General features: G+C 45.8%; 2 pseudogenes; both read left to right on the top strand.

Moving 5' to 3' along the window:
• The first annotated feature begins 1,302 nt into the window (after positions 1-1,302).
• Positions 1,303-12,775, top strand: LOC135571513 (uncharacterized; annotated as a pseudogene).
• A 155-nt stretch (positions 12,776-12,930) lies between these two features.
• On the top strand, positions 12,931-15,364 carry LOC115128935 (uncharacterized; annotated as a pseudogene).

Here is a 15,364-nt window from a genome sequence, read left to right as displayed (position 1 = left end):
CTGGTCTGATTAAACCAGGATTGAACTCTTGAGCCTGAATGCCAACCGTCATGTCTGGAGGAAACCTGGCACCGTCCCTACGGTGAAGCATGGTAGTAGCAGCATCCTGCTGTGGGGATCTTGTTCAGCGGCAGGGACTGGAAGACTAGTCAGGATTGAGGGGAAGATGAACGTAGCAAAGTACAGAGTGGTGAAAACCTGCTCCAGAGCGCTCAGGACCTCAGACTGGGGCGACGGTTCACCTTCCAACAGGACAACGACCCCAAGCACACAGTCAAGACAACACAGGAGTGGCTTCGGGACAAGTCTCTGAATGTCCTTGAGTGGCCCAGCCAGAGCCCGGACTTGAACCCGATCGAACATCTCTGGAGAGACCTGAAAATAGCTGTGCAGTGATGCTCCCCATCCAACCTGACAGAGCTTGAGAAGATCTGCAGAGCAGAATGGGAGAAACTCCCCGAATACAGGTGTGCCAAACTTGTAGTGTCATACCCAAGAAAACTCAAGGCTGTAATCGCTGCCAAAGGTGCTTCAACAAGGTACTGAGTAAAGGGTCTGAATACTTATGTCAACATAGTATTTCATTTTTTATATACATTTGCAAAAATGTCTAAAAACCTGTTTTTGCTTTGTTATTATGGGATAATGTGTGTAGATTGATGTGGAAAAAGTGATTTAATCCATTTTAGAATAAGACAATAACGTAACAAAATGTGGAAAAATTCAAAGGATCTGAATACTTTTCAAATGCACTATATATATATATATATATATATATATACACACTACCTGTCAAAAGTTTAGGAACACCTACTCATTCAAAGGTTTTTCTTTATTTCTACACTGTAGAATAACAGTGAAGATATCAAAACTATGAAATAACACATATGGAATAATGTAGTAACCAAAAAAGTGTTAAACCATCAATATATACAGTGGGGAGAACAAGTATTTGATAACCTGCAAAATCGGCAGTGTTTCCTACTTACAAAGCATGTAGAGGTCTGTAATTTTTTATCATAGGTACACTTCAACTGTAAGAGACTGAATCTAAAACAAAAATCCAAAAAATCACATTGTATGATTTTTAAATAATTCATTTGCATTTTATTGCATGACATAAGTATTTTATCACCTACCAACCAGTAAGAATTTCGGCTCTCACAGACCTGTTAGCTTTTCTTTAAGAAGCCCTCCTGTTCTCCACTCATTACCTGTATTAACTGCACCTGTTGGAACTCGTTACCTGTATAAAAGACACCTGTCCACACACTCAATCAAACAGACTCCAACCTCTCCACAATGGCCAAGACCAGAGAGCTGTGTAAGGACATCAGGGTTAAAATTGTAGACCTGCACAAGGCTGGGATGGACTACAGGACAATGGGCAATCAGCTTGGTGAGAAGGCAACAACTGTTGGCACAATTATTAGAAAATGGAATAAGTTCAAGATGACCGGTCAATCATCCTCAGTCTGGGGCTCCATGCAAGATCTCACCTTGTGGGGCATCAATGATCACGAGGAAGGTGAGGGATCAGCCCAGAACTACACGACAGGACCTGGTCAATGACCTGAAGAGAGCTGGGACCACAGTCTCAAAGAAAACCATTAGTAACACACTACGCCGTCATGGATTAAAATCCTACAGCGCACGCAAGGTCCCCCTGCTCAAGCCAGCGCATGTCCAGGTCCGTCTGAAGTTTGCCAATGACCATCTGGATGATCCATAGGAGGAATGGGAGAAGGTCATGTGGTCTGATGAGACAAAAATAGAGCTTTTTGGTCTAAACTCCACTCGCTGTGTTTGGAGGACGAAGAAGGATGAGTACAACCCCAAGAACACCAACTGTGAAGCATGGAGGTGGAAACATCATTCTTTGGCGATGCTTTTCTGCAAAGGGGACAGGACAACTGCACCGTATTGGGGGGAGGATGGATGGGGCTATGTATCGCGAGATCTTGGCCAACAACCTCCTTCCCTCAGTAAGAGCATCGAAGATGGGTCGTGGCTGGGTCTTCCAGCATGACAACGACCGGAAAACACACAGCCAGGGCAACTAAGGACTGGCTCCGTAAGAAGCATCTCAAGGTCCTGGAGTGGCCTAGCCAGTCTCCAGACCTGAACCCAATAGAAAATCTTTGGAGGGAGTTGAAAGTCCGTGTTGCCCAGCAACAGCCCCAAAACATCACTGCTCTAGAGGAGATCTGCATGGAGGAATGGGCCAAAATACCAGCAACAGTGTGTGAAAACCTTGTGAAGACTTACAGAAAACGTTTGACCTCTGTCATTGCCAACAAAGGGTATATAACAAAGTATTCAGATAAACTTTTGTTATTGACCAAATACTTATTTTCCACCATAATTTGCAAATAAATTCATTAAAAATCCTACAATGTGATTTTCTGTATTTTCTTTTTCCTCATTTTGTCTGTCATAGTTGAAGTGTACCTATGATGAAAATTACAGGCCTCTCTCATCTTTTTAAGTGGGAGAACTTGCACAATTGGTGGCTGAGTAAATACTTTTTTGCCCCACTGTACATAGACATGGAATCACTGGCCACTTTAATAATGGAACACTAGTCCCTTTAATGTTTTCATACTGCTTTACTCATCTCATATGTATATACTTTATTCTATACTACTGTATTTTAGTCAATGCCACTCCAACATTGCTCGTCCCAATGTTTATATATATTTCCTAATTCTATTATTTTACTTTTAGATTTGTGTGTATTGTTGTGAATTGTTAGCTGGGGGGCAGGGTAGCCTAGTGGTTAGAGCGGTGGACTAGCAACTAGAAGGTTGCCATTTCAAACCCCCGAGCTGACAAGGTACAAATCTGTCGTTTTGCCTCTGAACAGGCAGTTAACCCACTGTTCCTAGGCCGTCATTGAAGAATTTGTTCTTAACTGACTTGCCTAGTTATTAAATAAAGGTAAAATAAAAAAAAATGTTAGATACTACTGCACTGTTGGAGCTAGGAACACATGCATTTCGCTACACCCACAATAACATATGCTAAATATGTGTATGTGACCAATACAATTTGATTTGATAGAATAAAACGTGTAAGATCTCCTAAACCTGTGTTTACCACAGACCTTATTTTTGGCGTTTATCGAAAAACTCTATTCATTTTCCCCATAGGCTTTGCCCATGGTAGAGTTAGTACCTACAAAAAGGCACCATTACTATTGCTCTCTATGTGGGCAGCTGTCACGTTCTGACCTTTATTTCCTTTGTTTTGTCTTTATTTAGTATGGTCAGAGCGTGAGTTGGGGTGGGCAGTCTATGTGTGTTTTTCTATGTTGGGGCTTTGAGTTCAGCCTAGTATGGTTCTCAATCAGAGGCAGGTGTCGTTAGTTGTCTCTGATTGAGAATCACACTTAGGTAGCCTGGGTTTCACTTTTGAGTTGTGGGTGTTGGTTTTTCGTGTGTGTGTTTGTTGCCACACGGTACTGTTTCGTTCATGTTCACGTTTATTGTTTTGTATTTTCATTGTGTTCAGTTTATATCTTAAAATAAACGTTATGGACACTTACCACACTGCGCACTGGTCCTCCGATCCTTCTCGCTTCTCCTCCTCAGAAGAGGAGGAGGAATGCTGTTACAGAAACACCCACCAACAAAGGACCAAGCAGCGTGGTAAAAGGCAGCAGCAGCAGCGGCAAAGAACGCAGGACTCCTGGACATGGGAGGAGATTCTGGACGGCAAAGGACCCTGGGCACATCCAGGAGAATATCGCCGCCCCAAAGCAGAGCTGGAGGCAGCGAAGGCAGAGAGGCGCTGGTATGAGGAGGCAGCACGGCAGCGCAGCTGGAAGCCCGAGAGGCAACCCCAAAAATGTCTTTGGGGGTGGCACACGAGGAGTGTGGCGAAGCCAGGTAGGAGACCTGTGCCAACTTCCTGTGCTTACCAGAGAGAGAGAAGGACCGGGCAGGCACGTGTTATGGTGGAGCGCACAGTATCCCCAGTGCTTGTGCATAGCCCAGTGCGGTACATTCCAGCTCCTCGTATTGGCCGGGCTAGAGTGAGCCAGGTGCCATGAAGCCGGCTCTACGCATCTGGTATCCAGTGAGTCTCCTTGGGCCGGCATACATGGCACCAGCCTTACGCATGGTGTCCCCGGTTCGCCAGCACAGCCCAGTGCGGGCTATTCCACCTCGCCGCACTGGCCTGGCTACTCGGAGCATTCAACCAGGTAAGGTTGGGCAGGCTCGGTGCTCAAGAGCTCCAGTGCGCCTTCACGGTCCGGTCTACCCAGTGCCGCCTCCACGCACCAGCCCTTTGGTGGCAGCCCCCCGCACCAGGCTGTCTTTCCGTCTTCTGCCTACAGGTGTTCCCGCCTGTCCAGCGCCGTGGGGCCTTCCTCCTCTCCAGCGCCGCCACAGTCTCCCGTCTGTCCCGAGCCGCCACAGTCTCTCGTCTGTCCCGAGCCGCCACAGTCTCCCGTCTGTCCCGAGCCGCCAGAGAGGAGGAGGAAGAGGAGGAGGAATGCCGTTACAGCAACCTTCATGGGTCCAATGTTTTAACCCGCATTGAGCCCACATCATGCCAATATTGGTATGTTTAGTGGGAAAAGATGGGCTAATTTCTGGCAAAGTGAGGGCTGCCCTCACCAGATATGGACTGCATTTACATTTTAGACATTTAGCAGGTGCTCTTATCCAGAGTGACTTACAGTTAGTAGATTCATCTTAAGATAGCTAGGTGGGACAAACGCATATCACAGTCATAGTAAGTACATGTTTTCCTCAAGGTAGCTATCAGCAAGGTCAGAGCTAGCAAGGTGGAAAAGTCAAGAGCGAGTGTTAGTTCACAAAATTATGTTTTTATAGGGGGGTGGGTGCTGTGGGATTATTTAAGACTCTTTGAAGAGGTAGGGTTTCAGATGTTTTCAGAAGATGGGCAGGGACTCTGCTGTCCTAGCTTCAGGGGGAAGCTGGTTCCACCATTGTTGTGCTGCCTTCCCGTAGGGGTGGGAGGGCCAAGAGACCAGAGATGGCAGAATGGAGTGCTTGGGTTGGAGTGCAGATTTTGAGCACATCCTGAAGGTAGGGATGAGCAGTTCCTCCTGCTGCGCCGTAGGCAGGTACCATGGTCTTGTAGTGGATGCGAGCTTCGACTGAAAGACAGTGGAGTGTGCGGAGGAGCGGGGTGACATAGTATGTTGTCGAGCATGATCCTGCAGGAGCGAGTCACTGCTTTGATGTTTGCAGAAAACGACAGAGTTGTGGAGTTGTCAACCATGATGGAGAGGTCTTGGAGTGGGCAGGCCTTCCCCGGGAGGAAGAGCAGCTCTATCTAGTTGAGCTTGAGGTGGTGGGCCGACATTCAAGCTGAGATATCTGCCTGGCACGCAGAGATGTGTGTCACCACCTGGGTGTCAGAAGGGGGGAAGGAGAGAAGTAGTTGAGTGTCATCTGCATAACAATGATAGGAGAGACCATGTGAGGATATGATGGAGCAGAGTGACTTGGTGTATAGAGAGAAGAGGAGAGGGCCTAAAACCGAGCACTGGGGGACACCAGTAGTGAGAGTGTATAGTGCAGACAAGATCCTCTCCCTGTCACCTGGTAGGAGCGGCCTGCCAGGTAGGATGCAATCCAAGAGTGTGCAGAGCCAGAGATGCCCAGCCCTGAGAGAGTGGAGATGAGGATCTGATGGTTCACGGTGTAGAAGGCAGCAGATAGATCTAGGAGGATGAGAACAGAGGAGAGAGAGTCAGCTTTGGCAGTGCGGAAAGCCTCCGTGACACAGAGAAAAGCAGTCTTGGTCGAGTGACAGGTCTTGAAGCCTGACAGGTTAGGGTCAAGAAGATCTGAGAGAGCTTTGTCAGCGACAGCACGCTCAAATGTTTTGGAAAGAAAAGAAAGAAGGGATACCTGTCGGTAGTTTTTGACATCAGAGGAGTCGACTGTTGGTTTCTTGATGAGGGGAGCGACACGGGCAATTTTGATGTCAGAGGGGATGTGGTCAAGGATGAGGGATGTGAGGAACGGTAGAAGGTCTCAAGAGATGGTCTGGAGAAGGGGAGGGGGATCACTCAGCCACAGAGCTGGAGGGGAGAGCCATTTGGTTAGAGGTTAAATGGCTAATGTTGGAGGAAAGGGACACAGAAAAAGAAACAAAGTAGTGATCAGAGACCTGAAGGGAGGTTGTAGTGAGGTTCGTAGACTAACAGCCTCTAGTAAAGATGACGTCAAGCGTATTACCTGCCAAACAAATTTGTTTACATCCCTTCTAGTGAGCATTTCTCATTTGCCAAGATAATCCATCCGTCTGACAGGCGTGGCATATTAAGAAGCTTACACAGCTGCACTTTGTGCTGGGGACAATAATAGGCGACTTTAAAATGTGCAGTTTTGTCACACAACACAATGTCACAGATGTCTCAAGTTTTGAGGGAGAATGATATTGACATGCTGACTGCAGGCATGTCCACCAGAGCTATTGCCAGATAATTTAATGTTAATATCTCTACCATAAGCCTCCTCCAACGTCGTTTTAGAGAATTTGGCAGTATGTCCAACCGGCCTCAGAACCGCAGACTAGTATGGCGTTGTGTGGGTGAGCAGTTGCTGATGTCAACGTTGTGAAAAGAGTGCCCCATGGTGGCAGTGGGGTTTTGGTATAGGCAGGCATAATCTACGGAAAACGGGCACGATTGCATTTTATCGATGGCAATTTCAATGCACAGAGATACCGTGACGACATCCTGAGGCCCATTGTTGTGCAATTCATCCGCCGCCATCACCTCATGTTTAAAGCATGATAATGCACGGCCCCATATCGCAAGGATCAGTACTCATGGAAGCTAAAAATGTCTCAGTTCTTCCATGGCCTGTCACTCATTGAGGATGTTTGGGATGCTCTGGATCGATGTGTACGACAATCAACTGCCTGATCAACTCTATGCGAAGGAGATGTGTCACGCAGCATGAGAAAAATAGTGGCCACACTAGATACTGACTGGTTTTCTGATACCCCCCCAAAAGTATGGGGTGTGTATCTGTGCCCAACACATGCATATCTGTATTCCCAGTCGTGAAATCCATAGATTTAAAAAAAAAAATGTTTTTAAATTTTACCTTTATTTAACCAGGCAAGTCAGTTAAGAACACATTCTTATTTTCAATGACGGCCTGGGAACAGTGGGTTAACTGACAGTTCAGGGGCAGAACGACAGATTTGTACCTTGTCAGCTCGGGGGTTTGAACTTGCAACCTTGCGGTTACTAGTCCAACGCTCTAACCACTAGGCTACGCTGCCGATTAAGGCCTAATTTATTTATTTTAATTGACTGATTTCCTTATATGAACTGTAAATCAGTAAAATCTTAGAAATTGTTGCATGTTACATTTTAAATTTTTGTTCAGTATAATAGCAAATTGCTTCTCAAAGGTGAAGAGCACACCTCCCGGTACTAATTGCCTATGAGAGGAGAAACCACCCCCTCTCCAATATAGCCTTTGATTACTGTTGATAATGGGATATGTAGAAGGGTGAGCCGGTCAAGGATCGATTCAGACAAAGTGGTAAATTGTACGACAAGCGACAGTTTATTCAGAGTAAAGATATCTGGTACAGCGTAATTACGGCCCTTCCGTTAGCTCGCACAGAACCAGCAGGAAAGAGACAGGTTAACAGTTTGCACAACCCTAATATACAGAACAGAAAGTAGGTTGATTCTAGAAGATCGGATCTTTGGATTGGTTCAGGCTGGGGTGTAGTGTGTAGTCTTCCGCCATTGGCTCAGTTGTCTGTCCGTCATCGTAGAATCCTCTTCGGGCCTGTTCTTGGTCACACAATGTTCAGCTAAAGAAGGAGATTTGGTGTGTGCGCTGGTTTGTCTGCAAGTCAAGGCTGTGTGTCCTCGGCAGTTAGTGTGTGTAATGTGTGTGTGCTATAACAGCTCAGCTCATGGTTATAGAGTAAATACGGTATAGCTAAACAGCCTTCTATTATCTTCTACATTACCAAAACAACAACAGCGCAAATTGCCCTGCCCCTTACTCCTAGGACGCAGTTCACATGTGCAGGTTTGAAAACGAGCTCTTTCTGGAGGAATTTTCTGGAGAAATCCAATCGGGTTAACTCCATAAATTTTACTCCCTTCTCCTTTAAGAGGAGGCGCACATAATGGTGCCTCCTCATGCCAGCCTGTGCTGCTGACATGGAGGCCCACTCCCTTTAAAACCAAACACCAGTGAAAAGAGGGAAGGGGAAGTGGAAAAGGGGGCGGGGGCAGGAAAAAAAGGGGAGTGGGAAGGGAGAGGGGGTTGGGAGAAAGGGGGAGGGGTGTAGGCAACCGAAGAAGCTAGCAGGCTCAGCTAGGCTATGTTAACAGGGCCTACCAGCACCACAGGACACACAACAAACTATTTAGCGCAGTACCAAACTAATCTTATCGACAATGGGAAGGGACACTAGGAGGGGAATTTCAACTATCCAAAGGGGAAAGACAAAAGCACACCACAAACCAAATAAAGGCTAGGAACGCCACACCAGCAGGTCAGGCTAAGCTAACCAGCTAGCAGGCCTGCCAGCCAAGAGGCCTCACAACAAAAACAAACAAAACACACAAACCAAAAGGAGGGACAAACTAGGGGTTAAAACTAGCGAAACTGAGATGGTTGGGGTAAATGGGAATGAGGGGACAACAAAAATACTGACCAACAAGACCTGCCAAACTTAAGGGACAAGAAAGCTAGCAAGCCTCACCAGCAGGCCAGGTTAGGCTAACCAGCTAGCTAGCAGGCCAGCCAGCAAAAAGGTCCCTCAGTTGACAACACAAAACAACAAGAAACTGAAACAATGGGCAATTTGTGGGATAAACTAAGGGTACAAGATAGGTGGGGTCAAAGGGGGATAACGAAAGACTATCAAACAATGCCTGTCACACCTAAGGGGCCAGGAGGCTAGCAGGCCAATCCAAGTTAAAGTTAGCAGGCCGGCAAGCCAGAAAGCCACCCCAGCTAGAAGACAACACAAAACTGAAGACAGTGGGAGGAGCTAAGGGAAGACTATAGGATACACGGGGGGAGGGGAGATGCAAAACAGGTGAAGTCAAAGGAAAAACAAAAATTGAATTAATAAAGAAAAAGGACAAGAGGGCCTTAACTTAACTCCACCACCAAAACCACCACCTAACCCAGGACCAAAGAAAACAATGGTGAAACAGAACAAGAGTAATACATTTATCAAAAATAACTTGGAACACACTTTCCCGGGCACCCTCCGGCTTATGATCGTCTCTCTGATCAAATGCAGCAACTGTTAAAGAAACTACACTTGATCTTAGCCAAAAGGCTGAGAAGCTAACTTACTTCATACTGGACAATGCAGTCTATCACAGTGCCATCCGTTTTGTCACCAAAGCACCTTATACCACCCACCACTGCGACTTGTATGCTCTAGTCGGCTGGCCCTCGCTACATATTCGTCGCCAGACCCACTGGCTCCAGGTCATCTACAAGTCCATGCTAGGTAAAGCTCCGCCTTATCTCAGTTCACTGGTCACGATGGCAACACCCATCCGTAGCACGCGCTCCAGCAGGTGTATCTCACTGATCATCCCTAAAGCCAACACCTCATTTGGCCGCCTTTCGTTCCAGTACTCTGCTGCCTGTGACTGGAACGAACTGCAAAAATCGCTGAAGTTGGAGACTTTTATCTCCCTCACCAACTTCAAACATCAGCTATCCGAGCAGCTAACCGATCGCTGCAGCTGTACATAGTCTATTGGTAAATAGCCCACCCATTTTCACCTACCTCATTCCCATACTGTTTTTATACTGTTTTTTTATTTATTTTTTTATTTTTATTTACTTTTCTGCTCTTTTGCACACCAATATCTCTACCTGTACATGACCATCTGATCATTTATCACTCCAGTGTTAATCTGCAAAATTGTATTATTTGCCTACCTCCTCATGCCTTTTGCACACATTGTATATAGACTGCCCATTTTTTTTCTACTGTGTTATTGACTTGTTAATTGTTTACTCCATGTGTAACTCTGTGTTGTCTGTTCACACTGCTATGCTTTATCTTGGCCAGGTCGCAGTTGCAAATGAGAACTTGTTCTCAACTAGCCTACCTGGTTAAATAAAGGTGAAATATTTTTTTTTTTTAAAACACAGACTTCATCATTGGCAGTGTACAATATATCTTTTTTTAAACATTACACAACAGAACACTTAAACTGGAATGATACTCTCAGTAACGGTTGCACAAGAGGGAACGTGTGACCATAGAACTACACCCATGTATCCCTGTCCTTTGCTTTCGTCAAGCCCACCAAAGCCAAGGGACATGCTACTGAGGGGCTATTTTAGGCTCACAGTCTGACAAGTTCAGAGTCTACCTCGGCTGACTGCCAGTGCAAATGTTTGGCTTATCACAAACCTGGGCCTCTTTGAACTTCACCAGGCTGCTGATAAATTACTGGATCAATATTGACATGTGGCCCATAAATCTGCCAAACAGCCTATTTCATAATTTTGAGGGACAACCTCACCTGACCGGACCAATGTAAAGCTGAGAGGGAGGTGGCATGTTTGGGAGACAAAGAAACATTTATTTCTGAATAGAGCAATTCGCTATGGAGACATTAAATTATTTGAATCTGCTCTCTTGTGAAATGCGCCTTTGCTCTTGTGAAATGCACCCAGTTTTGCCCAGTGTGGGCAGCCCAAAGGTGATTCATTCTGTAGCTAGAGGATTCCTGATATCTCCAGGAGCCCTCCCCTAAGGCTTCAATTTTAGTTTTACCTGTGCCAGCTTCCTGAGGGAGTTCTGGGGTAAACTTCAGAACACCCTGAACACCCAGGGGTCCCTGATAGTAATGTTTGAGGTGACCAAGCTGATGGATAATAGCATTAAAACCGTTATTATTCGTATGTACAAAGAAATTGTAGAACCGGAGGACGTTGCAATGTGAGGGGGCCCCTGGTCCAGGTGAAGGATCCCAATGGGATCTGGACAGGGGCCTGGAGGGTCACTGTCCAGCAGAGGGAGGATCTCGGGGGCTATGGTGGTTGAAAGCCATCCCATCCACCATAGTCCTCGGAGAGAACAGGGGCCATGTTCACTACCAGGACCAGCCCAAGCTGTGCCGTAAGTGTGATGAACATGGCCACCTAGCAGACGCCTGCGACAAGGTGGACTGCATGAAGTGCCGGGAGGTGGGCCAACGCTACGAGGAATGCACGAACGGAAGGTCATGCAACCTCTGTGGCGAGCGGTCCCACCTCATCTGTGGCTGTGGAAGGTGCGGTGGTGGAAGAAGTGGGAGGAGAGGAAAAAACCCTACCCACCCCAATCCCCCTGACCCAGACTGCTGTGACCCCCTAAAGGAGAAAGGGCCGAGAAAGACGGCTCCGGAGAGTTTGAGCGAGAGCTCCCCAAGTGGGTCAAACAACATGGGGACGGTGTCAGGAGATACAGGAGACGGGGGGAGATTCTGGAGGAACACCTTCCCCACGAAAAAGAAATGCTGAGGAGCTCTCTAACGTCCTCTCCCTGCCATCCCCTTTACCCCGGAGGGAGAGAGAAAGTACCTGGAAAGTAACCCCTTTTAAATGCCTTATTTTCTTTTAGCACTGTTTTTACTCACTCCTTACAACTATTAATGTAAGGAGTGTAAAAACAGACACACAGGCACAGTTGGTTTTATCCTTTTTAGAAAGGTTTAACTCAGATGTGTTTTTATTACAGGAGTGCGGTCTACCCTTTTTGTCCTCTTACAGTAAATGGCAGGATAAGTGGCAGCACGGGCCCTCCATTTGGAGTGGTTCCAATTTTAACAAAAAATGACGGTGTTGCCATTTTAATCAAGACCCCACAGGTGGTGGTGAGGGGGAGCACGATGGTGGTTGGTGGGTGTTCTCTTTTAGCCAATTGCACTTTTATGAAGAGGGATTTTAATGTGCTAAATGTGTATGGTTTTAACGATTAACATGACCGGTGCGCAATTTTAGAGGGCCTGCAGTCCCACATGCTAGGGAGGGATCCTCTAGTTGTGGGTGCAGATTTTAACTGTGTTTTAAGTAGAGCAGATAGGAGAGGGGCGGGAGAGGATTTGAAGGTAGATAGGTCAAGTGTTTTATTGCAAGGGCTGTGCAGGGATTTTAAACTGACTGACTGTTTTAAAACCCTGCATCCAAGAGAGGGCTTCACCTGGACCAGTGGTGACGGCACCAGAGCCTCTCGCATTGACTATCTGTTTACCCGGGACTGTCCCCCAACTGATGCTAGAATAACCCCTGCTTTCTTCTCAGATCACGTAATGCTGACGTGCACCTTTTCACTAACTTCGGGTGTGGGAAGAGGGCCCTGGAAACTGAACTGCTACCCTTTAGAAAATGATAGAGTAGTTAGTCAGTACAGGAAGCAGTTCAGCCAGTGACAGACGCTATAGGACTTCTTTGACACACGAGCACAGTGGTGGAAATGGTGAAGGGTAGGACGAGGACCTTCTTTAGAGAGATAGGAAAGAAGAAAAGTAAGGAACCATGGTGGGACTGCAGAGGCGACTGGAAAGGTATTTTAATCTAGGTCAACAGGGCTTTGATTTTAACCATGAAATTAAAGTAAAAAGGAAATGGCATTTTAGGAGAACAGAAAAGTAAGGGGGTTATTTTCAGAAGTAAGGAAAGGGAATTAGAAGAAGGGAAGTTTTAAAGAAAATAGTAAGGGTAGGACAATGACCGGTTTACAAAACATACATGTTGTTTTAAAAACATATACATAAGGAATAAAATAAGTTGTTGAGGATTTTTGTGGGGAACTGTTTACATTTACATTTAAGTCATTTAGCAGACGCTCTTATCCAGAGCGACTTACAAATTGGTGCGTTCACCTTATGACATCCAGTGGATCAGCCACTTTACAATAGTGCATCTAAATCTTTTAGGGGGGGGGGGGGGTGAGAAGGATTACTTTATCCTATCCTAGGTATTCCTTAAAGAGATGGGGTTTCAGGTGGGGTTTCAGGTGTCTGGAGTAAAAGATGTGTGTGAGGAAACCAGGGGGGATGTTTTAACATATATTTACAGTACCTTACCCAACACAGACGACCTAACAAAAGACCTGACGATGACAGAAATTGACAAAGGACTGAGACATTTTAAGAGGGGTAAGTCACTGGGGGAGGATGGCCTCCCTTTGGAGTTTTACCTGACTTTCTGGGATGTTGTAGCCGACGAACTTCTGACTGTTTTTATGTACTTTGAAAAACATGACAGACTAACGGACAGGTTTAGAGTAGGTATCATGACACCTTTATATAAGAAAAACTACAGGACAGACCTTAGACACAGGAGACAGATTACCCTTTTAAATTTTGATTGTAAACTTTTTACTAAGGATTTAAGACTCAGAATGTCTTCTGTTTTAGGGGAAGTGATCCACCCGGACCAAACCTGTGCCATTCCCGGAAGGAAGATCACAGACAGCCTGGTACTGATCAGAGATGCCATCTGTTATGCGAGAGACAGAAACATGCGGCTTGTAGTCCTAAATTTAGATTTCGAAAAAGCTTTTGATCAGGTCTCGCACCAGTACCTCTTCAAGGTACTGCAAGGTACCGCCAAGTGCATTTTTTACATGGACGACGTCAACATTTTATGCACCAACCTTTTATCTGTCAGGACCCTGAACAGGACTGACTGGTATGGACGAGACAAGACAGAAGCCCAATTCTTCAGACCGTGGGCAGACCCAGATTTGACCAAATGACTGACGTAAGGGTACTGGGGGTAAAGTTTGACAGGAAGGGAGAAGGAAGCGGCAACTGGAGTGGGATCCTGGCGACTGTGCGACAGAGACTGGGTTTTTGGGGACTTCAACAGCTGACTTATGAGGGCAAGGTTTTAATCATTAAAGCTGTGATTTTACCTGTGTTTTTATTCATCAGTTCTGTTTTTATCCCCCCACGAACAACTCTTTTATGTTTGGAGAAGATGCTTTTTTACTTCCTGTGGGGAAGCAAGTGGGAGAGGCTGAGGAGGGAGGTGGTCAAGAGGCCCAGGTCCTAGGGGGGAAAGGCTTGCCTGACCTCTACTTGTTCCTGGTCAGCCACTACACAGCGCTACATCTCACTCTTGCTACCTCCCCAGTCAACAACAAGACCCAGGCCCTCGCGCGGTTCTGGCTGGGATCTTACCTCCGGACTTTGAGGCTGATCCTAGTCGACCTGCAAGACCCGGTCTCTTTCCTGCTCTCCACACACTATGTCCAGCTCTAGAAGTTCTTAAGACATTTTAAACTGGAAAAAGAGGCAGTTACGGTTTTAACTAAACACCATCCACCAAAGGCCTTCACTAAGCTCTGGCCCACCCTCACATGTCTGGTCCTTCCTCAACCTGCTGGTAGCAGAACGAGTAGAGACCGCCCCCCAGGCAGTCGCCATGGTAGCCACGGAAGCCCTGGTGTGGTACAGAAGAAGGGGGGCCTCGACCCCAGACAAAAGGCCCCCCACTACACCCAAGGTCCCGGCGGCCACGGCTTGAAAGCGCTGCGGCGCCTAGGGCGATGCGCCTAGGAGAGGGATCTCCTCTGGGCCCTGAAGGACAGGACGGTTATTGATTCAGAAGAGCAGGAAGAGGACACACCCCATTCCTGTACAAAGGACCGAAGACAGCTTTTAAACAGAGTGACTTTTTAACACATTTTCATGTCTTAAAAATGTTTTACTTTTGTTAAATCATCTGTACACATTTTTAAATGGATTTTACAGATTGGATGTTTACAAGAAAAAGTTATTTTATTCATAGTGGTTTCTACTGTTTTTAAATAAGCAACATGTACTTTTTAACAAATTTAAATGTAATATTCAAATGCTGTTTTTATGCTTTTATGCTGTTTTTATGTGTATAAATGTACAAATATAAATTAGCTGTTTGTAAAGGAAATGTAATAATAAAACTTTTCCAAAATAAAAAAAATGAAGTTAGATGTAGTTGGCAGAGCCAATGCTAAGTAGCGTTAGCGCAATGACTGGAAGTCTATGGGTATCTACTAGCATGCTAGCAGATACTCATAGACCTCCAATCATTGCGTAGATACCCATAGACTTCCAGTTATTGCGCTAACACTAGTTAGCATTGGCTCGTGAAACTACCTCTAACTTCCTTCATACTGGAAACAGAGACATAAAAAATTGTATCCACGAGTTCATCTGACTCTGGGGAAGTCGTTAAGGGGCCTCATTGTCAAAATCCCAAAGTAACCCATTAAATAAATGCATGTGACATGAAAAACTTAAGGTTTAATATATATATACACAACTGTTCAAAAGTTTGGGGTTACTTAGAAATGTCCTTGTTTTTGAAAGAAAAGCACATTTTTGGTC

This window comes from Oncorhynchus nerka, linkage group LG4 (assembly GCF_034236695.1).
Source record: "Oncorhynchus nerka isolate Pitt River linkage group LG4, Oner_Uvic_2.0, whole genome shotgun sequence".
Taxonomy (NCBI): Eukaryota; Metazoa; Chordata; class Actinopteri; order Salmoniformes; family Salmonidae; genus Oncorhynchus; species Oncorhynchus nerka.
Note: the sequence above shows the minus strand (reverse complement) of the source record. Positions and strands in the feature narration are given on the sequence as shown.